Here is a 27,614-nt window from a genome sequence, read left to right as displayed (position 1 = left end):
TTTTTGATCAAATTTGATACATGGTATTTTACCTATGCAGGAAATAAAACATGGTATAGACCACAATAGAGTCCAGCTGGTATAAACCACCAGACTTTGTTAGCACGAAACACATCCATTTATCACAACAGGCCAAAAGCTTGGAAAAGGATGAAAGAAACGCTCCGATGATGACGATAACAAACAAAAACCCAAAATAATTTATCTTTGACAGCAAATGAACATGGGCTGCCCTCCAGCCCCCCGAGCCTGGCAGGCCGAGCGGTGCCGTTCCCATGGCATGAGGTGCTGGCAGCCTGAGGAGAGAAACCAGAGAGCCATGGTCAGTCGCAGCAGGCTCCTGTCCCCCTGTCGTGCCATGGCCTGTGCCCGGGCCAGGCTGCTGGCTGTGCTCAGAGCCCAAACCTCCCAAGCCATTCTCTGTTTTTAGAGAAGGGCAACGTGGCAGGCACCGTTCCACCTCCTCCGCATAATCACGGCACAGCAACTCCTCAGCAGCTGCAAGAGCGGGATGCCCGTGTGCCCACTGCCGCCTGCCCAGAGCCCTTCTGCCAGCCGAGCTGTGGAGCTGGGTGCCCACCTCTGGAGAGCTGCTGCCAGGAGAGGAGCCGATCCTGCACCAGGTCCTCGTCCTTCTGGAAGGGGCTGTCCCTGCAGACCGTGGCCCCTGGGGTAGTGCTGGCACTGGACGTGCTCCACAGACGCTGCAGGCACTTCCCCATCCGGTCCGGGCACCAGGTGAAATCCTCCTGGGAAAAAGAGAGAACAATTGCATGGAAGTCAATTCAAAACAAGACCTGGAAACAAGAAAAAGCACAAAGCCTGTCACTGTTTCACACGCCTGAGGAGGGTCTGACCGCTCCATGAGAGAATTAAACCTGCCCACTGGTGGGGAAAATCCCCACCTTTCCCACATGTAAACGCGCCCCCTTCCTCAAGGGCCTGCAAAGCAGACCAGCTGGGGCACGGCTCCGGAACCCATCCCCCATCCACATGGATGGATGCTTTTGTCAGGCTGGCTGCCCCCACCTCACCCCCTGCCAGGCTGGCTGGCAGAAGCTGTCAGCAAGGCCAGCAGTCGGCTCCCCTTCCACAACATCTGTCCCCTGTCCCGCCAAGAAGCAGCTTGGCGGCCAGCATAAAAATTAATATTCCCCACTGCCACCGAGCGGGGAACCTCTGGCGCAGGGTCAGGCCGAGCCCTGCCCTGCCTGGAAGCACCAGCATCCCCCCACCCCTGCGCTGGCTGGGGACTCATCTTGATTTCATCGGGGCGCAGAGCGTGTCCTCCAGTCAGGGGCCGCAGCCAAAGCCCATTGGCTCTGCCCTGCCAGCGGCCAGCTCCAGGATGGTGTTCCCAGCTCCACGTTGTTCTCCAGAAGAACACACCGGCTGTGCCTCAACTTGCAGCGACATCACGATGCCACTGAGCTGCAGGGGGATGTTTCCCCTGTCCCAGTCCGTGGCACCTTCACTGCACTGCCACCACTTCTCCAATAGGACGGGGAGCTCGGAGCTGCTCCCTCCACAGCTCGCCGTGGACCAGCGGAAGCATCTCCTCTAATGAGCTCTCTCCTCCGCGCCGCAGCTGCAGGGAAACGCTCCGGGCTTTTCTTCCAGTGCCACGGGACGCATGCTGCTGGTGCTTGCTGGGTTCCTGGATCTACTGTGCACAGGGATGCATCTCTGCTGTCTCCTGGGCCAGGCAGGGCTCCTGCAGCCAAGAATGCTCGAAAAGCTCCTCCAGAGATGGTCTGTCTGTGGGGTCCATGCATAAACACCACCTGATGAGGTGCTGGCACTCTGTGGAGAGAAACCAGAAATCGCCGCTCAGCGGGACAAAGCTCCTGTCCATGCTCTCCCACATTCCACAGTGCTCAGGCCACACCAGGAGTGCTCAGAGCTGCAGCCAAAAGCTTCCCATCGATCCTCTCTTGCAGAGGACACCAGCACAGAGGCACAGGTGCCACTTCCTCCAGCTAAGCCCAGGAGATCCACCTCCTCACCAGCTGCAAGAGCAGGACGCTTCTGTGCCAGCTGCCGCTCCCAACCCCGTTCTTCCCCTCGTGCCTTGAAGGCGCATCCCCACCTTGAGACACCCGGACGGGGAAGCAGAGCTGGCCCCCGATGATGTCCTCCTTGGTGTGGAAAGGAAAGTGCCCGCAGACCAGCTCATAGAGCAGGATGCCCAAGGACCAGATGGTGGCTGGCTGGCTATGGTAGCAGCCAAAGAGGATCCACTCTGGTGGGCTGTACTCCGGCGTTCCTATGGGACACGGGCACAGCTCATCAGGCATATCCTGCTCCCTCCCTCCCTCCTTCCCTCCCTCCCAGCCAGCCCCTGCCTTGCCAAAAAGCAACTTGGCTGCAGCTGGCTGAAGAAGGATCCCTCTCCCGCCCTCCCTTCCTCCCTCTTCCCCCTATTCCAGCAAAGGGGGGAACCTCTGCTGCCTGGCTGGGCCCCGGCTTTGGGCTCACCTGACATCCGGGTGTAGAATGTGTCCTGCAGGATCGTGCTGCACCTGAAGTCAATGAGCTTCGCCTCACCCGTGGCCAGGTCGACGAGGACATTCTCAGTGCAGAGAAACACGTTCATCCTCCTTTGAAAATGTAAAAAGTTTAATAAAGGACAATGGGAGACCAGGACCATGGAGCAAAGGTTATTACGGCCGGGTGCATCTTGGCACTCAGCCAGGAGCACCCTGTTCCCTTCGGGGATCCCCTGAAATACCTTTCTCCTTACACCAGCCTGTTGCATATTCATAGACCCTCATGCATATCCATAAACTTGTTTACATTTTCCAGGAACTCTTCTACCTGGCCCCTCCTTGGGTCTGCCTTTTCAGAGCATGTGTGTTTTTTTGGCTGTGGTTTTGGCTCCTTCTCTTTATCACCTCCAGTTTTTGGGCCTTGGTCCACTCTGCCTTCAGACAGGGAGTGCTGATAGTTGGCAGATCTGTGCAGGTGTCCTCATCCTGTGTGCATTGGATGTTATCCCATCCCAGCAGGCATTTAACACAAGCAGCTATTTCTCTAAGCTTAATTAACAATGGAAATAAAAACTATATCTTTATAACAAAGTTAGTTTAAAAAACGGTCCCAGCCCGTATTTGATCCCATACAAGTTGATCCCAGTCTGTGTGGTCCTGATCCATATGGTCCCACTCCCTAGAATCCCAGTCCATAGGATCCCAGTCAAGGTGATCGCAGTCCGTATAATCTCAGTCCAGTATATCCCAGTCTGTGTGGTCCCAATCCATAGGAGCCCAGCCCATATGGTCCCAGTCCATATTTGATCCCACTCCAGGCTATCCCGGTCTGGAGGGTTCTGATCCCCAGGATCCCTGTCCATGTGATCCCCGTCCATGTGATCCCAGCCCATATTTGATCCCAGTCCAGTTTATCCCAGTCTGTGTAGTCCTGATCCATATGGTCCCACTCTGTGCAGTCCCTGTTCATAGGATCCTAGTCCATATTTGATCCCAGCCCATATTTGATCCCAGTCCATATTTGATCCCAGTCTGTGTGGTCCTGCACACACTCCCAGAGTCTGGAATTCCAGTTCCAAGCCAGGAAACAATGTTCCTGCCCTAGAATTTCCTTCCTATCATCTCAAAAAATGAGAATGAAATTATAAATAAAGAAATAATAAATAAAATGAAATAATAATGATGAAAATGAAATATAGTAATTTCAACTCTTACGATATTCCAATAATGATTCAACCCAAAACAGCAAAACCTATTACTATAACATTACCAATAAATTTATATAAACAAATTATATACCAAGAAATAACTTTTGAAAGTTTTAACTCAATGGCTAATATACTTCAGATAAAAAATATCTAAAAAAACCAACATGCAATCTAACACACCTTAGTTAAACAATTCATATTACAAATATACTAAACACAAAATCAAACACCACTATAATTTCTCACACATTTTAACCAAACAATTAAACTTTAATAACATCCTTAAGTACTCTTAAAAAATTAAAATTATTTTTAAAAAATTAATTGTGTGTGGGTGGTTTTATTTGGATATTGGTTTTTGGGTTGTTTGGGTTAGATGATTTAGAAAAATGTTTGGGTTAGATGATTTAGAAAAATGGGATTTTTACAGGAATTTAATCAGCTGAGAAGGCATCACTGCAAACAGAACTGACTGAAAATGAACAGGACAGAAATCAGTAACTCTGAGAGTTTTATTTGCTATCAAATACATCCCACCCAGCCAGCCCCACACAATCCCCATCCCACTGCTCCAAACTGGGATCCCACTTCTCCCAATCTCCTCCCAACTCCATCTCAGCCTGGCAGCTGTGGCATGGAGCGAATTTGGCCTGGGACTGACTTTTTTTGAGGAGGGAACAAGAAATTTGAGGTGGAATTGAGCCATTTTGGGTAAAAATACAGTTCTTTTCAGTGGGATTTGAGGCAACAGATCGATCCCTCTTGGCTTTTGGAGTACAGAGAGATGGAGAAGAGAAAAAAATTAAGGCCAAACACATGGATAAGCAGCCAGGTGTGTTCCCAAAATGGATCACAGGGAATGTGGGTGACCAGGGCTGTGCCCAAAGTGGCTCCTCCAGTGGGGGATGGAGCTGGAGCAGCGCACTAAGCTCTTCCTCCACTCGGGGCACTCGCAGGGCTTCCCTTACCGGTGCCTCCATTGGTGTTGGGTCAAGGTAGAGCTCTGTGAGAAGTTCTTCCCACACTGGGGACACTCGTAGGGCCTCTTCCCAGTGTGGATGTGCCGGTGGGTGATGAGGGTGGAGTTGCACTTGAATCCCTTTCCTCAGTCAGGGCAGAGGAAGGGCCTCTCCTCTGTGTGAATCTGATAGTGCAGGATGAGACTGGAGCTGATCTGAAACCTCTTCCCACACTTGGAACACTCGTAGGATCCTAGGATCCCCGCAGCTCCGGCCCCTGCCCAGCCGCTCTGTCGGCAGCACAAAGGCTTCAGAAGAACCACCAAAGGCCAAGGGCCTTCTGACCATTTTCCCTGCTACACTGCACGTCTGGGCAGCTGGCTGAGCCCAGGCACCCTTTTCCCCCTCTTCCCCTATGACCCGCAGACCCTGGGCAGCAAAAGAAAACTCCTGGGAGTCTGTGTATTATAACACATTCTATATTCATAGACTAAAGAAAAAAAACAAAAAGAAGAACAATCCTAAAGAAATAGAGAATTCCCGCTGGCTCAGGTGGCCCCAGCAGACAGAGCCTCTGGGATCAGCTCTCTGCAGAGCTCCAGCAGCGCAGCCAGCCGAGTCCTGACAGACGAGGCCGTGTCCTCCATGCCCTGCGGAATTGATCTTGCAGCCTCTGGAAGAGGGTATATCGCTCACTCTGCAGTGCCCAGAGGACATACAATGTTTGAATTGCCATGTCTGACACGGCACTGCTGATGTCCTCTGTCAGGTGTTCAAGGGCTGAAAGAGAGAACAACAGAGCCATGGTCAGATCCCAGATTGGCAGAGACCCGAGGAGAGCCCCCTGCCAGGGCCATCCCAGCCGGCTCTAGGCATGGCCAGGAGGGAGCAGGGACCAACAGGACCAGCCCAAAGCTGCTGGCCACGAATCCCCCACGTGGTCCTGAAATCTCAGTGTGCTCTGCCTATGCCGCCCCTCGTCCGCACAGGGAGCAGAGCCCTCTGCAGCCGGGGCAGGGCTTGCAGCTGCCCCCACCAGCCCCCACTGCCAGCCCGCTGCCCTCACTCACCAGTGCAGATCAGCTGGAGCTCTTCCTTCTTCCCCCTCAGGTACTGCCCAGCCATCCCTGTGAACACAGAGCCTGTCACGGCCCCAGCGGCACAGCTCCCTGCCAGCGGCGCTGCCGGCGCTGTGGCCACACGGCCTGCTGGCCCGGCAGGGCTCAGCCCGGGCCCTGGCCGCACGCTGCCGCCCAAGGGCACGGCTGCCAGAGGGCGGCAGCAGCGCCGAGGCCAGCCGGGTCTCCACGGCGCCGGGCCCGGCCGGCACTGCCGGGGCAGCAGGCGGGGCTGGGGCCGAGCTGCGGCGGGCCGGGGAGGGAGTCCGGGCTCGTGGCTCACCCATGAACCTGATGGCCGCCTCTCGCAGGGGCTCCTGTGGGCTCTGCAGGTAGCGCAGGGCCCGGCGCAGGTGCTCGGCCGCTCTGCTCCTGTCCTCTGCCAGCTGGAGAGAGCGGCGGGAGGGAAGGAAGGGTTGGCGCGGGCTCAGCCCCTCGGCCGGGCGCTGCCTGCGCCCAGCCCCAGCCTCCCCTGCCCGCACAGCCCTGAGGCGCGGCCAGCAGCCGCTGGCGCCGGGCTCCCGAGGGGAGGGGCAGAGGGCCGGCTGCTGCCCGGGGAGCCGCGGTGCCGGCCCGCCCCGCAGCTCCGCCGGGCCGAGGCTCCACGGGCACCCGGCTCGGGCCCACGGGAGCCTGGAGAGGAGCCCGCGCGGCCTCTGCGTGCAGCAGCGGGCAGGGGCACAGCTGCCCGCCCCGCACACTGAGCACCGCCCTCGGGGGCCTTCTCCAGGCTGATGCTGGGGATACTTGGCAGTCCTTACCAGGCTCTCGCCAAACCTCCATGTCTGATCCGCCTGTAGCACTTGATCGAGATCCCTTCTCTTCAGGAATCTGGCTGAAGAATGCAGCATTTCCCGGGAGGCCTGGGGAGCAGCAGAGATGTGGAGATGGCCCCACAGGCCAGGGCACAGGAGCATCCCAGTGCCACAGCCTGGAGGAGGCTGCAGCCCGCAAAGTGCCAGGGCAGGAGGCAGCCCAGCCCCCTCCCGTGGGGACAGCAGCCAGCCACAAGTCCTCACCTCAGCTACAAGCTGGTTCTCATCATGGCAGTGGAAGTAGAGTGGGAGCAGGCTCTGGCGCACGTGTGACTTCAGGGCTTTTCTTCCCTCTGGCGTTAATAAGTCCAGCATCTCTTGAAAGACACACATGGAGCTCAGCTGCACCTGGCTATCATCCTGTATGAAAGCAAGGGCAAAAGACCTCAGCATCAGCTGCTTCAGACCCCCCAGGGCACAGGGCTGCATCTCCACAAGGCACCGAGTGTCCGGGCAGCAGCCAGTGGCCGTGGCCGTGGGCACAGAGCCTTACGCAGTCAAAGAGTGGCAGGAGTGCCTCAGCCAGCTGCAGGGCGATGGGGGTGGATATTGGGGCACAATTATCCAGGAGCAAATATCTGAGTAGAAGAATGGTCATCCTGACCATGTCACTATCATTTTCCTCCAGGAGCTCCACAAGACTTTCAGTCAGGCTCCCCATTTTTTCAGCCTGCGTGGAACACAAGTTTGTGAAACACCACCCTGCTGCCGCAGGGCCCAGAGGCCAAAGGCCTTTCCCAAAGCACTCGGGCAGCTGAAGCAGGAGGCAGGAGAGCTGGGAGCAGCTGCCCCAGCACCCAAAGCACAGGCAAGGCCAAGCGACTGCGTTGCCCAGCCCCACGCTGCCTGCATGGCTTCAGCCACTGTCCCCTCCTCACCATCAAGGGATTCTTGCCCAGCACTACGAGGCCTCTGAGGGCCAAGTAACGCCTCGCCCTGTGCTCGCTCTGCAGGTTCTCTGACATGATCTCCAGAACACTGTCACTGCATTCCCTCAAGTCCAGGCACTCGAGGACCTGAAAGGCACAGGGCAGTGACAGGGGACCCGGCCAGCAGGAGCCCGGAACCGCACAGGGCTGGGCCCAGGCAGCAGCACAGGGCATGGGCACTGTCCTGGCAGCTGTGGCTACGAGAGGGCAGAGAGCTGGGAGGCAGCTCAGCAAGGCAGTGCTGGCCTTGAGGCTCACCTCCACAAGGAATGCCAGGGCAGGGAAATCCCAGTATGGCATTTCTTTGCCGAGCATGCTGAGCAGGTAGAATGCAATCTCGGAACAAAAGTGTATGTCTGATTGGCAAATTTCTCTGACAAGAGGAAAAAGGAAACAAGACCCTGAGCCAGTGGGCAAACCTCTGCCAGGAGTGACTCACAGAGTTGAAATCTTTCCCCACCAGCCTTCCAGCAAGGAGCCCTGGGCCATGTGGGAGTTGGTTGCTCATGGGCACCCTCCTCTCCCTGCCTTTCCCAGTGTGCTTGGCCATTCCTCAGTGACAGGGCCCTGTAGCCCACGACCACGGGGACTGTGTGGGGCACCTGGGCACAGAGCACAAATGTCAGAGGCAGTGGGGAGAAGGGGTCTCACCTGCCCAGCAGAGCCACGGCAAAGTGGTGGGTGTCAACAGAGAGCAGCGTGTCCCAGCCACGCCTGCGTTCCATTGCCACCACCACATCCTCACACCGCAGAAGGCAGAGCAGGGACTTCAGGGTCTGCACTGCAAACCTGTGTGCAGAGCAAAGCCCAGGTCACACTGGCAGCACTGGCTCCTTCCCAGGCCACGTGGCAGGAAAACAGGATGGAGCACCTGTTTGGGCTGGTGGCAAGGCCGTGCTCTTCCTGGCATTGCTTCCAGAAGGTATTGACCTCCTCTGGCATATCCAGAGTGCTGAAGAACACTTGGAAGAGCAGATGCACAAAGAGGCGGGGGAAATACACCTTCAATATACGTGGGATACAGGGCACCTGGAGGATCTTCCACATCACCACAGTTGCCTGCAAAGAACAAAGACCCCCGAGACAGTGCTCAGTGCTGAGGTGTCCGTGTGGCAGGGCCCGAGCTTGGCAGGGAGAGGCCCAGAGAGACACAGGGGGAGCACGGGGCCTGGCGGGCCTGAAGCTGCCCCTGGGCCAGGTTTGAGGCCAGCGCCTGAGGCAGGGAGATGCAGTGGGGGACGGAGGATGGAGAGCAAAGGCCAGTGTCAGAAACTCACAGCCAGGGCAAAGACACCCGTTTCGTCCCCATCAGAGGTGCACGTGCTGTGCTCTGGCCAGCTCCCCAGCACATCCAGGAGTGTCAGCTGCACCAGCTCCACAGTCCTGGCTGAGCCCATGATGGTCTTCCACATGGCCATGGCAGCTCTGCGGGGTTAGAGCTCCGTCTCAGGTAGTCTCAGAGCACTAAGGGGGAGCTGAGCTGGCTGCCAGTTCTGCCTCTGCCCATTGCCCCTCGCCAGCAGCACCCAGGCAGCCCAGCCCGTTGGGGACAGAGCTCTGAGGGGCAGGGAGGGAGCATGGCAGCAGGCTCAGGGGCTGACATGCCAGGGCTGGGAAAGGGAGCAGCCAGAGGGCCCTGGAACTCTCTGTTGGTCAGACACCTGGGACAGGCTGTACAGGCTGATGGGCTGGGGAGCCCTGAGCCCTCTGGGCAGGTGGGCCCCATACCTGTCACAGGACGGGGCCAGACGCAGGAGCGTCACCACTGTGTCATCTGGCTGTGCTTCTGTGAGATCCAGCAGAGGCTTGTCCAGCCTGTGCACGTCAGAATCATTGGCCATGAGCCACTGGTGGATGTACCTCACCATGGCAGGCACCTGGAGAAGGCCAAGGGAGACTTGGAAAGCTGCCAGAAGGAGGAATGTCCCCCAGTGTCCCCAGAGAAGTGCTTCCCTTGCCACCACACTGCCATGTGGCCTCAAAGGCTCACAGCAACCAGCATGAATGGCTTGGGAGGCCAAGCAATTTTTGGGAGAATCAAACCCAGCCCACAGGCTGCTTACTTGCGTTGGATTGTAAAAATCTTCCTCTACAAGCATACACAGCAGGGCAGCACTGGTCTTAGTCTGGAAAATGGGTGAGTACGGTCTGAGCCCAGTGCCCATGGCGATGGTCTCTTCCTCCTTCATTCTCTTCATGAATTGGCAGATGAACTGTAGGAGAAGGGCAGGGAGGCAGGGATGTTTCATGGAATGCTGCACACATGGTGCTCGGCTGAGCAGGGAAAGCAGGCCCAGCACAGGTGGGGATGGCTGCAGGTACCTGAGCTGTGCTGCGGAAGCGGCCATGGCTGGATTCCTGCTCTCCCGTGCGCTCCAGGGCTTCATCTGGCAAAGAGTGAGCGCAGACAGAGCTGAGGGGCTGCGGGAGAGGCCGAAGAACACAGCCCAGCCCTGCTCTCCCCAGGCAGGGAGAGCCCTAGGAAGTCCCAGGAGGATGGAGCACGGCCACTGCGGGGTGTTTGCCTGGCCCTTCTTCTGTCCTGTCCGTGGGCATGTCCCCAGGGGATGGCATGGCATGGTATGGCATGGCATGGCATGGCATCGGGTCAAGCCGGCTGCAGGCACCAGTCCTGCAGCTCAGCTCTGCCACTCACCCTCCTGCGGTGGCTGGAACGGCACCACCTCTTCAGTCTCCTGTGCTGGGGCAGCTCCAGGGTCTTCTTCCTCCTCCTCCTCCTCCTCCTCTACCCAGGCCAGCTTGGGCACTCTCGGGGGTCTCTGCTCCATGTCTCTGACTGGATTTGTTGGTATTTGCAGGAGAGATGCCTTGGAAAATCTCCAAGTCACCCAGTCCTGCAGTCGTGCCTGGAAGGCACCTTCAAGAAAGAAGCTCAGGAAGGCTAAAGAACTGCAAGTCCTGCACTCGGTCCCAAGGGCTCCTGCCACAAGGACAGGAGACTCCTGTCAAGGATTGTGGTCTGGCCTCGAGGGCACCGGCAGCAGGGATGGGAGATGCCTCCGGGGCACCAAATCCCACGCTCTGCCCTCAAGGGCACCTGCAGAAGAGAAGGCTCAGGGAGACCACGGGTCGGCAAGTCCTGTGGTCTGGTCTCGAGCTCAGCTGCAGGAATAACGCCTCGGAAAGGCTCCGGTTTGGACAGGAACGAGCGCACTGTGTGGGGGCTCCTCACGGCACCGCTCTGTCCTGTCCTGTCCTGTTGTGTGCTCCGAGCACTGTGGTGTGCTCTTGTCACTGCCAGCTCCTATGTCACCACGTGTCACAAAGGGCCCTTGGACACCCGTTCTATGCCACAGTGCCCACGCTGCTCCATGTCACAAAGGGCCCCTGCACACACTGCCCCTTGCCCTGGGGCCGCCCCCAGCCCACCCAAAGTGGCCCAGGTTGAAGGAATCTCTCACCCCAGATGTCTAAGACAGCCCAACAGGGTCTTTAGGAACAGCTCAAACCATCAGCAAACGCTGCCCTGCTCTGTGGGCTCAGGACAGCAGAAGTAACCCCAAGGGCTCTGCTGGGCAGGGCACAGGGCCTTCCACAGAAGCTGGCTTGGCCTCCTTGGGACACATCCTGGCCAGTGGCCATCCTAAACCCACGGGTGTGACACGGACATGGAACGTGGGGGTCAGGGTATGAATGCTGCTTTGACCCTTGCGGCCTGGGGAGTGCTGACATCAGCAGGTGTGGCAGAGTCCCTGCCCAAGCAGACCTACCACCCTCCGAGCCCTGGCAGCGCTGGTGCCCATCTCCTGTCCCAGAGACCTGTGCCCCTGGGGGGCTTCTGTGCCAGAGGGAGCCAAAGCCCACAGGCACTGGGGACTGTGCTCCTTCCTGCAGGGGCTGTTGGCAGGAGCACCTGGAGACACTGCTGGCAACACTTGGTCTGGGTCAGAAGTTCTCACTCCATGCTGAAATGATTTTCTCATTGAAGTCATTTCCTTCAGCACAAAAACACCTTAGTGGCAAAGGCACAGAAGAATCTGGCATTTAGGAATCCTCACTTCAGAAAAGCTTTACTTCCCGTTGCTGAACTCAAGTAGTTCCAAAAAGTTGCAAACTTCCCAACTTCATTGGGATGGCCTGAGAACGTGACGAGTTGGAATTTTGCTTCCTGTCTCAAAGCAGCAACTCATTTGCCTTAACATCATCCACTGAGAGTCACTTAAAATAACACTGCACAGAGGTAAAAAAAGGGCCATTCTTTTTTTTGCAAATAGTTTTCTATGAAGGGATGATTTTATCCTAATTCTCTTAAAGAATAAAAGCTCTCAAGAAATTAAAGTCCACTCAGTGTTACAAAAGTAGCCCAAACAAATGAGTAGATGGCAAAAGGGCTAATCCTCCCCCTGGTACAGATATCTAAGTGGCCAGTAAAGTACAGCTCTCCCCTCTTGTTCCCTGCAGGAAAATCAGGACCATGAACAAGAATAGTCACAGGTATTCTTTCTGCCCTCTGTAACCAAATCTGTGCCAAACCACAGATGCTGCTTTCAAACTGACTCAGATTCCAGCCTACACTTCTCACCTTCCAGACAACTCCTTCCCCAACAACCCACAAACACCAACACCCCCAAACTACCACAGAGAAGCCCTCAACACCCCGCCAGGACCCCCAGCTGTCCCTGTCCCTCTGCAGAGCTTTCCCACCCTCCAGCAGACCCCCTGGTTCCCTGCACATGCCGTGGGATGGCACTCAGAAGGATCTGCCCCAATACCTTTCTTCTGTGGCAAGCTCAGGCTGCCAGGCCTATGGTTCCTGGATCACCCTTCCCACCTCACTGGGAGCTCCCTGGGAAGCACTTTCCTTGAGAAGCAAGCCCCTTTCCTCCAAAGGCATTTCCCCAAATGTTTTGCTTTCCTGGGGAACACCAATACACTCTTAAGAAAAGCTGGCAAGGCTGAATAACTTCAGGTCCTTTCAGGACAGGCACTCCAGCTCTAGCTCGTATTCCCCCAAGTGTGTTTCCAGGTGGAGGTTCAGAGGTGCAGCCCCAGGCCCTCTACAAACATAAGCTGCCCACTGCCTCTTCACCTGCCTCAACTCCTGCCTGTGGTCGCAGCAGCAAAACCAGGCTGTTCCCAGCCAGAGCCCAGAGCCCTGTTCCTGCAGGATGCTCTTGCCAGCACCTTCCAGGACTCTCGGCTGTGCATGCAGAGCTTTTCATGCTGGCTCCCAACAGGCTTTGGAAGGCAGAGCACAACCTGGCTGGCTCTGCCACCAGCACACCCCAAACACAGGCAGAGGATGAAGCAGCAGGGGCTGTTTTGCAGCCATGCCCAAGAGAAACTGGAAGGGTGCCCTCCCTCTGGTCTCACTTGGTTGGCTTTCTGACTGGCTCTGAGCCTGGGGCTGCCATTCCTTGGTTGTGGGGACCAGAACCACACCTGGGATCCCAGCACTGCCTGACAGCGCTCCGGGCACTGGCACGGTCGCGCCTCCGAGTCTCAGGCACCCTGCTGCTGCTTCATTTCCCATTAGGCACACCCAAATCTCTCTGTTAAGCCCAGATGGTCTCTGGTTCTGCCCTCTTCCTGATCCTGTGCAGGGATGGAGCACTGCTGTGCTTTCAGGAAGCTGTTCTTGAAACCTTCCAGCATTCCAAGCTCCTTTGCCCTCCATGGATGCTTTCCATGGAATCCCTCACAGCTGGGTTCAGAGCATTCTCAGGTTTGCTCTTCCAAAGTCCAGGGGCTCCAGGGTGCTCAGCAAGATCTGCAACTCCACAGTGTTGTGGAACTGGACTTTCAGCACAGGGACCTTTCCAGCCTGATCTGCCCTCGTTCCTCTGTGTCTGTGCAAAAAACACAGTGTGGAAGAGAATGGCAGGAGGGACCTGTGTGTCCCAGGGCTCCGGATTTGCATCGCTCCAGCTCCACAGAGATGCAGGTAAAGCAAAGAAGCCAAACTGTTTATTAATGGAAGGCAAAGCAAAGGGATGAGCTGGGAGGGAAGAAAGGGGATGGGCAGGTTCTGAGGGCTGTCAACAGCAAGAGAGAAGGCAGGAGCTATGGGAGCTTCCCACAGGCTCAGCTGTGCCAGTCATCAGCTGTGCCTGGAGCTCCAGCTGATCTCCTCTGGTCTCCAGGTGGTCTCACCTTCCAAGGGATCTGGAGGTCTTAAAGAGACACTGGTTCTTCTGAGCCTGCAGATGAAAGTAGTTCAGCTCTTCCCTCAAACATCACCTGAACAAATATGCTTATGCAGGACGGGCTGTTGTCTTCACTCAGGCCTTGAAGGGCTGAAAGAGACAGGAACAGAGCCACAGTCAGAACCTGGATGTGCAGGAATCCAAGGAGACCTTTCTGCCAGAGCCATCCCACCCAGCTCTTGCCATGGCCACAAGAGAGGAGGGGCCAAGGGGATCAGCTGCAAAGTGCCGGCCATGAATCCCCCTGCCCACATCCCTGAAATCTCTGTGTGCTCTGCCCACAGCACCCCACCACACAAGGAGCAAAGCCCACCACAGCTGGGGCAGGGATTGCAGCTCCCTGCCCAGGGATTGCAGCTCACCCAGCCAGCCCCTGCTGACAGCCCACTGCCCTCAGTCACCCTCACAGAGGGCCTGGAGCTCTTCCTTCTGCCCCATCAGGAGCAGCCTGGCCATCCCTGGGAACACAGGCTCACCATAACTAAGGCTGCTGTGGCTATTATCCAGTTTGCTTTATGGCTTAATAAGGTGAGGGATTAATGGATTTTTAACTTCCTCTGGAAGGCAGGCACATGGATTCAGAGCTATGAGACACTAAGTGTATGTTTTTGGGGTTACTTTAATAATGGTACTTACTGTGAGGAAATGACACTGGGGGAAATTTTCTCCTAGCCATTCACCCAGCCCTTTGGGTCTGCCCCACCAGTTTTCAAAGGGTTCAGATCCACTCTAAATGCTAATGATACCATACAGTGGTTGGTGTTGCTGATAGGCCTGTTACATTTAGCATTCAGAGATAAGGGAAGATTAACCTGGATAACCACACTGACACCTACCCCAGAGACAAGGGATCCTGCTGTCCCAGAGACTGACCCTGCCCCAGAGCCCATCTCAGAAATGAACCACCCAGGTTGGGTGGGGGTTCTAGTGAAAAAGATGGGCCAGATGCTGAAGGAGTACATTTCCTTGGCTGGTGAAAAACCCTTCCCCTGCCTCAAAGAGGGAGAGTCTGATGGTGCAGCAGTGGAACCCACAGATGTTACAACTGTCCAGGTTCCAGGTGAACTGCAAAGGCAATCACAGCCAGCAGCAGTTGCCCCAGTGGAAACAAGGAGATCTAAGATGAAGCCAGAGCACCCAGATGAGCATAAGAAAGGAGGGCCCTCACAACCCACAGGAGAGACAAGAGTTGAGATCATCACTGAGTCCCTGATGTACAAAAGTCTCTGTAATCTGCACAAAGACATTGTAGAACGGGGATGTGAGGCTTGTACAATCTGGTTACTCTGGGTCTGGGACCTTATGGGTACAGGTGTGCAACTGGATGGTGGTGAGGCAAGGAATGTGGGACCCTTGACCCAGGACTCAGGTATCAATCAGATTTTTGTAAGGGAGCCAGGCTCCCTTTCCCTCTGGGAGCGGCTTTTAGTGAGTGCCAGAGGGAGGTTTGTCCGCAGGGAGGGAATGCAGGAGCACCACCATAGAATGTGCTGGAAGACCCTCTGAGGGGGGAGGAAGGGATCCAGCAGCTGAGAGAAGTGTCAGTATTGGAGGTACTCTTTGGGAGGGATGGACAGCATGATAATGACCCCGACAAGGTCAGGTGCACAGGGCAAATGTTGTGGAGTCTGGCAAATCTGGGGCCATCTCAATACACCACCTTCATTGCAACAATTAATGCCGATACCAACCGAGAGACAGTGGGCTCTGTTGCCAACAAGCTTAGAAATTATGAAAGTATGATCAATGTCCTGATGCAGGCTCATGTCTCTGCTGTAGTCCAAGAACTCAGAGCAGAGATGAGGGAGGAGGTGAGGAGGAACAGTTCCCACATTGTGCCAGTGGCTAATTGCCTACATAGACTCTCCCTTAATTTTTCATCCTCTATCTGTTTTTCAATTGCTGCAGCAATTTTTTCTACAAATTGCAGAAAAGGTTCTTTAAGACCTTGTTTTATAGTGACATATTTTTGTTTTGGATCTGCCATTTCCATTGTTTTATAGCGTTCATACCTAATTGTTGAGCCTGTGTTAAAACCAGGGGATCCCACCATGCCTGTAAATCTGGATTAGAAAAAGGCCCTTGACCAAGCAAAACATCAACTCCTACAGCAGGACGAGGGTCCTGCTGAGGTAGTTTCATTTTATCTAAAGCTGTTCGCTCAGCTAATTACCTCCAATTTTCTTGAAACACGTTATACTGCACTGGTTGAAACAAAACAGTTGCCAAATGCACAATATCATAAGGAGACAGCAAATCTGTATTAACAATACAAATTAATTGCATTACTTCAACAGAATTAATACCAAATTTAGCTACTTTAGACTGAAGATCCTGCACAACCTTCCATGCAAAAACCTCATGACTATCACTTCATCCTGAATTAGGAACTGCTTTAAACACAGAAAAAGCCATTTTACCATTACCAACACTAGTAGCAACACTATTAGCATCCATATCAAGAGCATCCAAGCCCTTTGGTGTGCCTATTCTCTCCACTAAATCCCAGCCTCCTATCTCAACTGCTTTCCTTTTAACATATTCCCAGCACCGAAAAGAATCACGAACAGTTACAGTGACATTATCAGAAGGCTGAGCTTTTGAAACACCAAGCTTATTTCTACTACCAGTTTTACCAAGGTTATTTCTACTACCAGTTCTACGAAGCTTATTTCTATTACCAGTTTTACAGCAAACAGAAGTATGCATTAAGTCAGACCTTTTAACCCCTGTAATTTCCTCATTATCACTATCAGAATCAGAAAAGAAAGGAGGAGAAAGAGTTAATATTTCCATGTGTTCATGCAGTTCAGAGTCAGAATCAAGCAAAGGAGCAGATGGCTCAATTTGTTTCTTTTTTAAGGTCATCTTAGCCGGCCACTGTGCCGAGGACTCAGAGTTAGATTTAACATTAAGTTCAGCTAGTGGCTCTATGGGGGAGGGGTACTTGGATTTGAAGCCTTTTGCAGACAAACACGAAGAAGCCTTATCAACTTTTCCTGTAGCAACAGACCCAGCAACAGTCTCTGCAGAAAAAATCCCAGCAGAACACTCATGCTGAGCTTCTTCCCTTTGCTGCTCCCCAGCAGCTACGAGTTCCTCCTCCAGGTCTTTCTTGTCCTGCTCTGCTTTCCACTCCTTTAAGGTGTTATAAAGCAACCTCCAAGTAGGAGATAAATCTGCAGCTGCTTTATCCCCATTCTGAATTACTTCCAGAGTTTTTCTCCAACTTCTTTCCAAGCTCTAACACTAAAAGCAGTAGTTACATCAGTCTTAAAATTTTGAGACTTTGCCCATAATTAAATACTATGCAGAGCATAGTCCGTTGTTTTAACTCCTTTTCTTTTTAAGGACGTTTTCCATGTAGATAAAACAATCTGTTCTTCACTTGTTAAATTATTTCCCATTGTTCCCAGCAGCTCACCTTTTTTCCAGGTGTCAGAATCAGGTCCGGACTGGCAGCTGCTCCCCGCTGCTCTCAGCTTCGCTGGGCTCTGTGCTCACTGCCCCTCGCCCGGCAGTTCCATCAGGTCAGGGTAGCACCAAATGTCACCTTTAGGCCGGATGTGACATACACACGTGACCAAAGTCCAGGAAGAAAAAAAGTTTTTACTCTGCGTCTTCTCCCGTTTATCCACCCTTAACAAAGCGTGATCTTAAGTCATTAACTACATTACAATAACTTATTATATTCATTGGTGCAAAGCAATCAGCGTCAATATAATTGGCAAAAGTTTAACAGAAATTGTAATAAGGCACGTATACACATCCACTTAGGCACATAGTCTAGCTTACAAAAATTCTCATGTATCTTTTCTAATCGGTTTCCATGCTGACGGCCTTGTCTTCTTCCTTGCTATGGATACACCGAAAATCATCAATTGTTATTTCTTCTATTAACTCAGCTTTGCTTGCAGGCCAGCTGTCAAGCCCCGCCAAAGCAGCCACTCTACCCATGGACAGCCCAAGAGTCACATTTGCTGGAGCCATCAGACTCAGTCTGAGCTGTCCTTTTTCCAAGCTGCAAACAGAACCTGCCCCAGCCAGTGCCCTGCAAACAGGGAGGGTTCTGTCAAGCCAAGGAGAGTGCCCAGAGATTTGGGGTCTGTGAGTGCTGGCACAAGAGATCAGGCACAGGGAAACACCTGCAGGAGGAAAATCTCCAGGAAGACAGAAGATCAGGCAATGAGGGAAAACCAAACTCAGAAATGCTGTCGCAGGGAGAGATCAGAGATGTCCACAGGATCCCCTCCAGTGCAGCCCCTCCCTCTGAAAAAGTCCCCTCCCTCCTGTGCCCCCAGCCAAGCCTCTGCCCTCAGGGCCGGGGCTCCAAGGCGTGCAGCCCCTCCTGTGCAGGCAGAGCTGCAGCAGAGCCATGGGGCAGCTCTGCAGCCCCGGGCCCAGTTCCCTCTGCAGGGCACAGGGCTGGGAGCAGCTGCCCAGCCCTGGGGGCTCTGGCAGGGGGCACAGCTGGCTCAGGGTGATGCTGTCCCCAGTGCCTGGCTCTGAGCAATGCTGTCAGTGCAGCCAGGGAAGGAGCTGCATCTCCCTTCATCCAATGCCATCATAGGAACATCTGGAAGTCTCCCTCAGATTTCAGTCCAAGCTGGGAACTTCAGTCCAGGGTACAAATCTGTCCTAGGGCATCTCAGAGTTATAAGATTGACAGGGAAAGGCAGAGGTGTTGTGACACTGAAAATGCTGCTGGGTTGGTGGAATGAGCAACGTGAGTCCTTGTCTACAAATGTGGAGCTGGGCTGTGGTGGATCCATCTGCTCTCAGCAGCACCTGGTCACTTTTTAAGGGAAAGGTTGGAAGGTGATGACCCTCCACCTGAGAAAGGTGAAATCCCAGAGAAACTCTGAACAGGTCAGAATGACAGACCATCTCCCCTCACTCTCCACTCACCACTCTGCCTCACAGAACTTGCTCTGTTCTCCCTGAGTGCAGCAGTGTTATAGGTTGACTATATGATGCTTTTATCCCCAGTCGTCTTGTTCTGTTTGTGCTGAATAATAAGTTTTGCACCTTTAAGACTTGTTCCAGAGAGTGAAGGAGAGAGAGAAGCAGCAGCAGTTTGTTTTCAGACACAACTCACTCCTCCACATTCCTGCTCCTGGACTGTGTTGTCGGCAGACAGACAGCGGGACAGAGCTCTCCTTTGCTTTTAGTTAGTTTAGCTAGGTGAGGCAAAGAAGTTCTCTAGACTGTGGTTTTTCCCTTTTCTTTGGCCCTGTTCACACCTGCTCTGGACTGAACACCAGCAGAGCACCGGCAGCTCCACCTGTGGCCCCCGGGCCGGGCCTGGGCCGCGGCATTTCCAGCACCGGAGGGGCTGAGCAGAGACTGAGTGAGCTGAACTGCAACCCAGGGGGGACTTGGTGAGTTTGTCATCTCTTCTGGAGCAGTAAGAGTTTCATTGTTTAATATTGTTTAAGTTTTATTGTTTAATGAACAGGTTTTTCCACTTTTCTCCAAGGAGGTATTTTCTCCCGGACCGGTTGGGGGAGGGGCGACTGAATCTGCTTTCCTAGAGGAGCCCTTTGGGGGGTTCTCTCCCAAACTTGCCCTGAACCAGGACAGTGACAGTCTCCAGAATTTTGGGGGTTTTATTGGGGTATTTGGGGAATTTTATTGGATTTTTGGGAGCATTATTAGGATTCTTTGCAGGTCCAGGAATTTTGAGGAATTTTTTTTTGTTCTTTGGTGGGATTTGCGGGGGGTTTGTGGGGTTTTTTTGGATGCTGCCAAGATTTCTTTGGGTCTTGGGGGGATTTTGTAGGACTTTTTGTTGTTTTGGGCATATTTTTGGGAGGATTGGTGGGGTTTAATTGATATTTTTAGGAGGATTGGTGGGGTTTAATTGGGATTTTTGGGGGGGGTTGTTGGGATTTCAATAGATTTTGTGGACTTTGATTGGGATTCTAGGGTGTTCTAATGTGATTCTGTGAGATTTAATTGGGATTTTGTGGGTTTTATTGGGATTTTCTGGGCTTTGAAGGAGATTTTAGTGCCTCTCAGCCCTTCCCCACAACTGGGGACAACCCCAAAGCCCCCTCAGACCACCCAAGGTCCCCCAAAATCCCCCCAAAATTACAATAAGATCTTCCAAAACCCCAGAGAATCCCACAAAATACCAGTGAAACCCACTCAAATTAAAAAATACTCCCAAAAACTTCAATAAATGCCCCAAAACAACCAACCCCCCACAAAACCCCAAAAAAATCCCCCAAATTCCAAAACCCCCCAAATCCACAACACCCCCAAAACTCAGTAATTGTCTCCAAAAACCCCAATAATTCCCACTAAACTCCCTATAAAATTCCCCAAAACCCAAAAAAGCCATCCCCAAATCCCCAAAACCCTCCCAAAATCCCCCAAAAAAGCCCCCAAAATCCCCCCAGACTCACTGGGGCCGTCCTGGATCAGGGGGCACCGGCCGGTGGCACAGGAGCCACTTCAGGGGGCCCTCGAAGCTTTTTGGGGAGGGGGCACCATGGGAGACCACCCAAAAACCGGTAAGGGGGGGGACACCCTGCTGTGACCCCTCCTCCTGAAACCCCCCGACCCCGGTTCAGGGTGGGCCTGGGACCCCCCGGGACCCCCAAATCTCCCCCAGGACCCCTCCAGGAACCCCAAACCCCTCAGAGCCCCCCAGGGTTGGCCCAGGACCCCCTGAGAGCCCCAGACCCCAATCGGGCCCAGCCCAGGATGTCCCCTGAGACCCCCCCAGACCCTTCCCAAGACCCCACCCAGGACCCTGCCAGGACCCTCCAGACCCCTCCCCAAACCCAACTCAGGCTCCCCCAGCCCTTCCCCAGACCCCCGCAGGACCTCTCCCCAAACCCTTCCAGACCCCCCAAAGCCCCTCCCCAAAACCTACAAAACCCTCCCAGGACACCCTCAGGACCCCCCAGAGCCCTCCCCAAACTCCCCCAGGACCATCCCAACCCCCCATGACCCTCCCAAGACCTTCCTACGACCCCTCCCCAAAATCCCCCCAGACCCCCCCCATCCCCCCTCGAGACTCCTCTTAGGACCCATCCGCACCCCCAGGTCCCCCCACAATGCCCCAGGACCCTCCCCAGACCCCACCCAAAGCCCCGGACCCCTCCCCAAAGCCCCCCCAGACCCCCCAGGACCCTCCCGCACCTGTCCCCAGCCCGGCGGGTCCCGGTGGCGGCGGGGAACGGGGCGCCGCTCAGGGCTCGTCTCTGATTGGCCGGAGCCGCGCAGGGAAGGCGGGCGTTACTGAGAGGAACCACGCCGTGATTGGTTTTTTGGGGACATGCAGCGTGGTCATTGGTTGAATCGGGTTGGGGCGCGTCGCTATTGGCTGGGAGCCTGCCCACGCGGCGGAGGCGGGTGATTGTGAGGCGAAAGCGGCAGAGGAGAAGCTGAGGTGGGGTCGGGGGGAAACTGGGGGGGTTTGGGGCGGGTCTGAGGCGAAAGGGGGGATTGTTGGGGGCATTGACTGGAAATAGGGGGGTGTGCGGTGGGTTTGGGGGGAACGAGGGCGTGTGAGGGGGCTTTGGTGGGTCTGAGGGGGCTTTAGGGAGCTTTGGGGGAAGCTTGAGATGGTCTGGAGCGTTCTCAGGTGGGTTTAGGGGGATCTGAGGGGAACTGGGAGGGTCTGAGGGGATTTTGAGAGGAACTGGGGTGTTGTGAGGGGATCTGGGAGGTTTTGAGGTAGGTCTGGGGGGAATTTGGGGGAGTCTGGGGGGATTAATGGGCCTGAGGGGGATTTGGGACAGTCTGCATTTTGGGGGGTCTCAGGTGGGTCTGGGGTGAATTTTGGGGAAAACTGGGGGGAGTCTGAGGGTCCTGGGGAGGTTTTGGGGGTCTTGGGGAGTGGTTTTGGGTCTGGAGTGGTCCTGGGCCAACCTTGGGGGACTGTGGGGGACCTGGGGGAGATTTGGGGGTCCCGGGGGGGTCCCAGACCCACCCTGAACCGGGGTCTGGGGGTTTCAGGGGGAGGGGACACAGCAGGAGTTCCCCCTTCAGGTTTTTGGGGGGTCTCCTATGGTGCCCCCTCCCCAAAAAGCTCCGAGGGCCCCCTGAAGTGGCTCCTGTTCCACCGGCCGGTGCCCCCTGATCCAGGACGGCCCCAGTGAGTCTGGGGGGATTTTGGGGGCTTTTTTAGGGGATTTGGGGGAGGGTTTTGGGGATTTGGTGGGGGTTTTTGGGGAGAATTACTGGGTTTTGGGGGAGGTGTTACATGATTTGGGGGGGTTTTGTGGATTTGTGGGGTTTTGGATTTTGGGGGATTTTATTGTAGTTGTGGAGGGTTTCTTGGGGGGGATTTATTGAAATTTTCAAGAGTGTTTTTAAATTTTGGTGGGTTCCACTGGTATTTTGTGGGATTTGCGGGTGTGCAGAGGGTTTTTTGGGGATTTTGGAGGTTTTTAGTGGAATTTTGGGGGGGCTTTGCAGGTATTCCCGGATGTTGGGAAGGGCTGAGAGGCACCAAAATCTCCTTAAAATCCCCAAAAGTCCCTATAAAACCCACGACATCCCAATTAACTCTCACAAAGTCCTGTTAGAACACCCTAGAATCCCGATAAACGCCCACAAAATCCATTGAAATTTCAACAAATCCCCAAAATCCTCATTAAACCCCACAAATCCCTTCAAAAATGTCCGCAAAACCATAAAAAGTCCCACAACATCCACCCCAAGACCCAAAGAAATCTTGGCAACACCCAAAAAACCCCACAAAAACCTCCCAAAATCCTAACAAAAAAGGCTGATAGAATCCCCCAAAATCCAAACCTACCAAAATCCACAAACCCCCCAAAATCCCCAACACCCCCCAAACTCAGTAATTCTCTCCAAAAACCCCAATAATTGCCCTAAACTCCCAACAAACTCCCCCAGCCCACTGGTATGAACCAGCTGTGCTCCACATGGTTGCAGCTGCTCTCTTTCACCCTCACTTTTGTTCCAGTCACTCCCAGTATCTCCCAGTGTTCCCCAGTTCCCTCCAGCATGTTCCCAGTCACTCCCAGTATCCCCAGTATGATCCCATTTGCTCCCAAGCACTCCCAGTCACCCTCAGTTTAGTGGGACTCACTGCCAGTATGATCCCAGTTCATCCCAGAATAAGCCCAGCAGTTTCCAATGGCCCCCAGCATGCACCCAGTCACTCCCAGTCATTCCCAGTTGCTCCTAGCATGATCCCAGTTCCTCACAGCTGCTGCCAGTCACCCTCAGCACCATCCCAGTTTCTCCCAGTACATCCCATTTGCCCCAACATGGTCTCATTTGCTCCCCACAGGCTCCTGCTCACTCCCAGTGTGATCCCAGTCTCCATCAGTGTGATCACAGTCTGCCCTGGCAGTCTGATCCCAGTATGATATCAGTACAAACCCAGCACAGTCCCAGTCACTCCCAGTATGATCCCAGTATAATGTCAGCACAAACCCAATACAGTCCCAGTCACTCCCAGTATGATCCCAGCATAATGTCAGCACAAACCCAGTACAGTCTCAGTATGATCCTTCTTTGATCCCAGTACAATGTCAGTACAAACCCAGTACAGCCCCAGTCACTCCCAGTACGATTCCAGTATGATGTCAGTACAAACCCAGTACAGTCCCAGTCACTCCCAGTATGATTCCAGTATGATATCAGTACAAACCCAGTACAGTCCCAGTCACTCCCAGTATGATGTCCATACAAACCCAGTACAGCCCCAGTCACTCCCAGTACCATCCCAGTCCAGCCCAGTCCCCGGCAGCGCTGCCACTGCTGGGATCCCCCAGCCCTGTGTGCGTTCCCCCCTCCCGGAGGTGCCGAGAGGAGCCCCAAGGGCTGGCAGTGCCCAGGCAGGGTCCCCAGCAAGGCCCAGTTTGGATGTGCAGCCCCCAGTTTTCCCAGTTTGCCTCTCCTTTGGCCCGGGCCGGGTTCCCCCCGCCCGCAGCGGCTGGGAGCAGCCGAGAGCCCCGCGCTGCCCATCCCGACCTGTCCCGGCTCCATCCCCGCTCCTGCTGCGGGCTGCGAGGGCTGCGGGAACGGGGCACCGAGGGTGTCGCTGCTGCTGGGGGAGGAGGAGGAGGGAGGGAAGGGGAGGGATGGAGGGGGAGAAGGAGGTGGGGTTAGGGAGGGGGAGGAGGGGGGGGAGATGGAAGAGGAGGGATGAAGGCGGAGAGAGAGCAGTGATTGATAGAAGCAGGGAAAGGAGGTGGGGTTAGGGAGGGCGAGGAGTAGGGATAGAAGGGGAGGGATGGAAGAGGAGAAGGAGGTGGAGATAAGAGAGCTGAGGAGGACAAGGAGCGGGGATGGAAGGGGAGGAGCGGGAGGAAGAGGAGGGACAAAGGCGGATCAAGGCTGAGCGGACAGAACCACGTGCTCGAGCCCTGCCTGGATTCGCAGCCCCCACCTGTGGGATCATCGCCCCCCCCATCGCGCAGGTGAGCGGGGAGGGGGAGCTCGGCCCAGATATCCCGGGGGGATCCCTGGGTTGGGTTTTTTGGGGGGATGTTTGGAGAATTAAGAAGTCCAAGGCTGAGTGGAAAAGGCCCCTTGGGGGGACATCGGGAGGTGCCGGTGGTGGCTGCCGGCAGAGGCAGCCTGGAGGAGCAGAGCCCTGTGTCCCCCAGGTGCCCAAAGTGGGGAGCCCAGAGAGGGGGGAGCGCCGCCATTGGCGGGACCCTCAAGAGCCTGGAGAGGGGCAGGGGGGACTCCTTGGAGCCCCTGCAGCCCAGAGCAGAGAGTGAGGGGAGAAAGGACCCGGGAGCCCAAACAGCCCCGGCATCCCGAAATGGGGAGAGCGAAGAGGGGGGAGCTTTTGGGATTGCTGGGACTGCCAGCAGCCTGGGCAGGGCAGGCACCGAGGAGAAGGGGGACCCCCAATCCAAGTGTGACCCCCAGCAGCTGGGACAGGGGGGAACCCCGAACACCAGAGGGACCAGGGACAGGGAACTCTTTGGAGGCTTTTTCAGGGCTAAATGTTGGTGTTTGGGAGGTTTTTATGGAGCCCAGGTGGCCTGTGACTTATAGAGATGGACTTGGACAGAGGGACCTTCAAAATCCACGTGGTCATCCATTGTTTTACCCAAACCAGGATTTCCCATTGCCAGCCCCTGGGAGGCAGTGAGGAAGAGGAAGGTGCCCCAGGACACTGAGGCAGGTGAGGAGGAAGTCAGTGCCCCTTTCCCCCTCTGTCCTGCTCTATCTCCCAGCCCAGCACGGCCCCTGGCTGCAGGACAGCCCTGGGGGGATCTCCTTCCCCTTGCCTGTGCCACGGAGGCAAATCCCATCCTGTTTTTATCCCTCTTCCTCCAGAGCAGGAGCTGAGCATGGAGAGCAGGGAGGACAAATCCCTGTGTCAGAACCTCGTGGAAGAGGCCGTTTTGAGCGGCTCCACGGCGCAGGAACCCAACGGGGAGGAAAAGCCCCGGAGATCCTGCACGAGGAGGGGCTGCAAACGCAGATGGCGGGGATCTGAGGGGGAAAGAGCCAGCCTGGGCCGGGAAGGCGGCCAGAGATGGAGCCAGAGCTCGGAGCTGGTGCTGCATGAGCAGCTCCATGATGGGGAGAAGCCCAACACGTGTGGGGAGTGTGGGAAGAGCTTCAGGTGGAGCTCCCACCTGATCAGGCACCAGAGGACCCACACTGGGGAACGGCCCTACGAGTGTGATCAATGCAGGAAGAGGTTTCAGACCAGCTCCAATCTCCTCAAGCACCAGCGCACTCACACAGAGGAGAGGCCCTTCCGCTGCCCCGACTGCGGGCAGGGCTTCAGGCGAAATGCCCATCTTGTCATGCACCAACGCATCCACACTGGGGAGAGGCCCCACGAGTGTGAGGAATGTGGGAAGAGCTTCAGCCGGAGCTCCAACCTGATCAGGCACCAGAGAACCCACACTGGGGAGAGGCCCCACGAGTGTGGGGAGTGTGGGAAGAGCTTCAGCCAGCATTCCAACCTGGTCATCCACCAAAAGATCCACACTGGGGAGAAGCCCTACGAGTGTTCTAAGTGTGGGAAGAGGTTTCAGACCAACTCCCATCTCCTCCAGCACTATCAGATTCACAGAGAGGAGAGGCCCTTCCAGTGCCCTGACTGCGGGAAGGGATTCAAGCACAACTCCACCCTCATCAACCACCGGCACATCCACACTGGGGAGAGGCCCTACGAGTGTCCCCAGTGTGGGAAGAGCTTCTCACGGAGCTCTACCTTGACACAACACCAACGGAGGCACCAGTAAGGGAAGCCCTGCGAGTGCCCCGAGTGCAGGAAGAGCTTCGTGTGCTGCTCCAGCTCCATCCCCCACTGGAGGAGCCACATTGGGCAGAGCCCTGGTCCCCCACATTCCTGTGATCCATGTTGGGAACACACCTGGCTGCTTCTCCTTTTGGTCTGGCAATGATTTTCTTGTGCCTCATCTTCATCCCTTAAAACCACCATAAACATGGTTAAATAAATGAAATTGATCAAAGATATCTAAAGTCCCACCATTTCTCAGATGTTTGAGGAGGAATTTAGGATTTGGGGACACATTCTGTGTGGAGTGTCCCTGTTGCTAAAAGGCAGGAATTTGATCTAACCCTTCTTGTGTTGCTAACAACTCCTCCCCTGGCCCAAACGCAAACTCCACCCCTGGCGTACCCTATAAAAACCCCATGGCCCTGCCTTTGCCCTGTTTTTTGGGGTCAGAAATGGATTCTGGAGCTCTCTGAAACCAGGACCCGTCTCGTTTGTTCCCGGCACCGGCAGCTGCAGCCTCCCTGGGCACCATGAACTCTGGAGAATGGGGGCAGCCAGTGAGGACAGGTCCTGGATTGCAAGATAAGTGTGTGTTGTGTTTGCCATCTGTCAGAGGTGGGGCAGTTATCTTCTGTGCATTGGGCAGTTTATCTCTTCCACAACCATTCCTCCCTCCAGGAGAGATCTGCTGTTAATGGGCCATTAATTTACAGGAGAGTGAACATGTTTTTCACAGGCAGCTTCACAGAAACTGGAAAACGTGGGGGTTCCCAGGAGGGGGCACCGCTGATCCAGAGCATCGAGGTGCTGCCTGCAATTGTCCATAACCACCCCTAAGGAGCCACCAGGGCTTCACCCTCCATGAGCTGCAGCAGTCGTGTCGGGAAAGGTGACAAGAGCCCGCGGAATGGTCCTTGTTGCAGGCAGATTAGCCACTTGCAGCTCTTCAAAACTCCCTCCTTTAAAAAAACGAAAAAACTGAAATCGTTCCTAAATGTGAAAACCACATTCACTCTCCTGTGAAAATGTAAAAAGTTTAATAAAGGACAGTGGGAGACCAGGACCATGGAGCAAAAGTTATTATGGCCGGGTGCATCTTGGCACTCAGCCAGGAGCGCCCTGTTCCCTTTGGGGATCCCCCTGAAATACCTTTTCCCTTACACCAGCCTGTTGAATATTCATAGACCCTCATGCATATCCATAAACTACTTCACATCTTCCAGAAACTCTTCTACCTGGCCCCTCCTTGGGTCTGCCTTTTCAGAGCATGTGTGTTTCTTGGCTGTGGTTTTGGCTCCTTCTCTTTATCACCTCCAGTTTTGGGCCTTGGTGCACTCTGCCTTCAGACAGGGAGTGCTGATAGTTGGCAGATCTGTACAGGTGTCCTCATCCTGTGTGCACTGGATGTTATCCCATCCCAGCAGGAATTTTAACACAAGCGGCTATTTCATGAAGCTTAATTAACAACAGGAATAAAACCTATATGTTTATACCAAGTTGCTTTAACATCACACATATAAAATCCATTTTAATATCTGTGAAAAACCAATATTATAATATGTTTCTATAACATTGCCCATATCTTTCCTTACCCTTTTGTTCCCAAGCGTGCAGCAAGGAGTGAAAACTGCCAGCATGGCACGGGGTTACTGCCATCTCTCTGTCACCCCGTGTCTCTCTCCCTTAAGAGCCTGAGTGAGAGATGAGGGGCTCCAGGCAGC

At 54.7% G+C, this 27,614-nt stretch overlaps 2 long non-coding RNA genes and 1 pseudogene across 2 annotated transcripts; 1 reads left to right on the top strand and 2 right to left on the bottom strand.

Annotated features, from left to right (window-relative positions):
• LOC132334709 (zinc finger protein 850-like) overlaps positions 1-26,129 on the top strand; it is an 800,740-nt pseudogene extending 774,611 nt beyond the window's left edge.
• LOC132334912 (uncharacterized) lies at positions 5,120-5,880 on the bottom strand. Its single transcript, XR_009488557.1, has 2 exons — positions 5,727-5,880; positions 5,120-5,436 (listed from the first exon to the last, which is right to left on the bottom strand). It is a non-coding gene; the product is annotated as an uncharacterized LOC132334912 (long non-coding RNA).
• Positions 13,419-18,333, bottom strand: LOC132334891 (uncharacterized). Its single transcript, XR_009488537.1, has 2 exons — positions 17,110-18,333; positions 13,419-13,775 (listed from the first exon to the last, which is right to left on the bottom strand). It is a non-coding gene; the product is annotated as an uncharacterized LOC132334891 (long non-coding RNA).
• Positions 26,130-27,614: the final 1,485 nt, after the last annotated feature.

Source organism: Haemorhous mexicanus, chromosome 16 (assembly GCF_027477595.1).
Source record: "Haemorhous mexicanus isolate bHaeMex1 chromosome 16, bHaeMex1.pri, whole genome shotgun sequence".
NCBI lineage: Eukaryota > Metazoa > Chordata > Aves > Passeriformes > Fringillidae > Haemorhous > Haemorhous mexicanus.
This window is presented reverse-complemented; position numbering and strand designations above follow the sequence as displayed.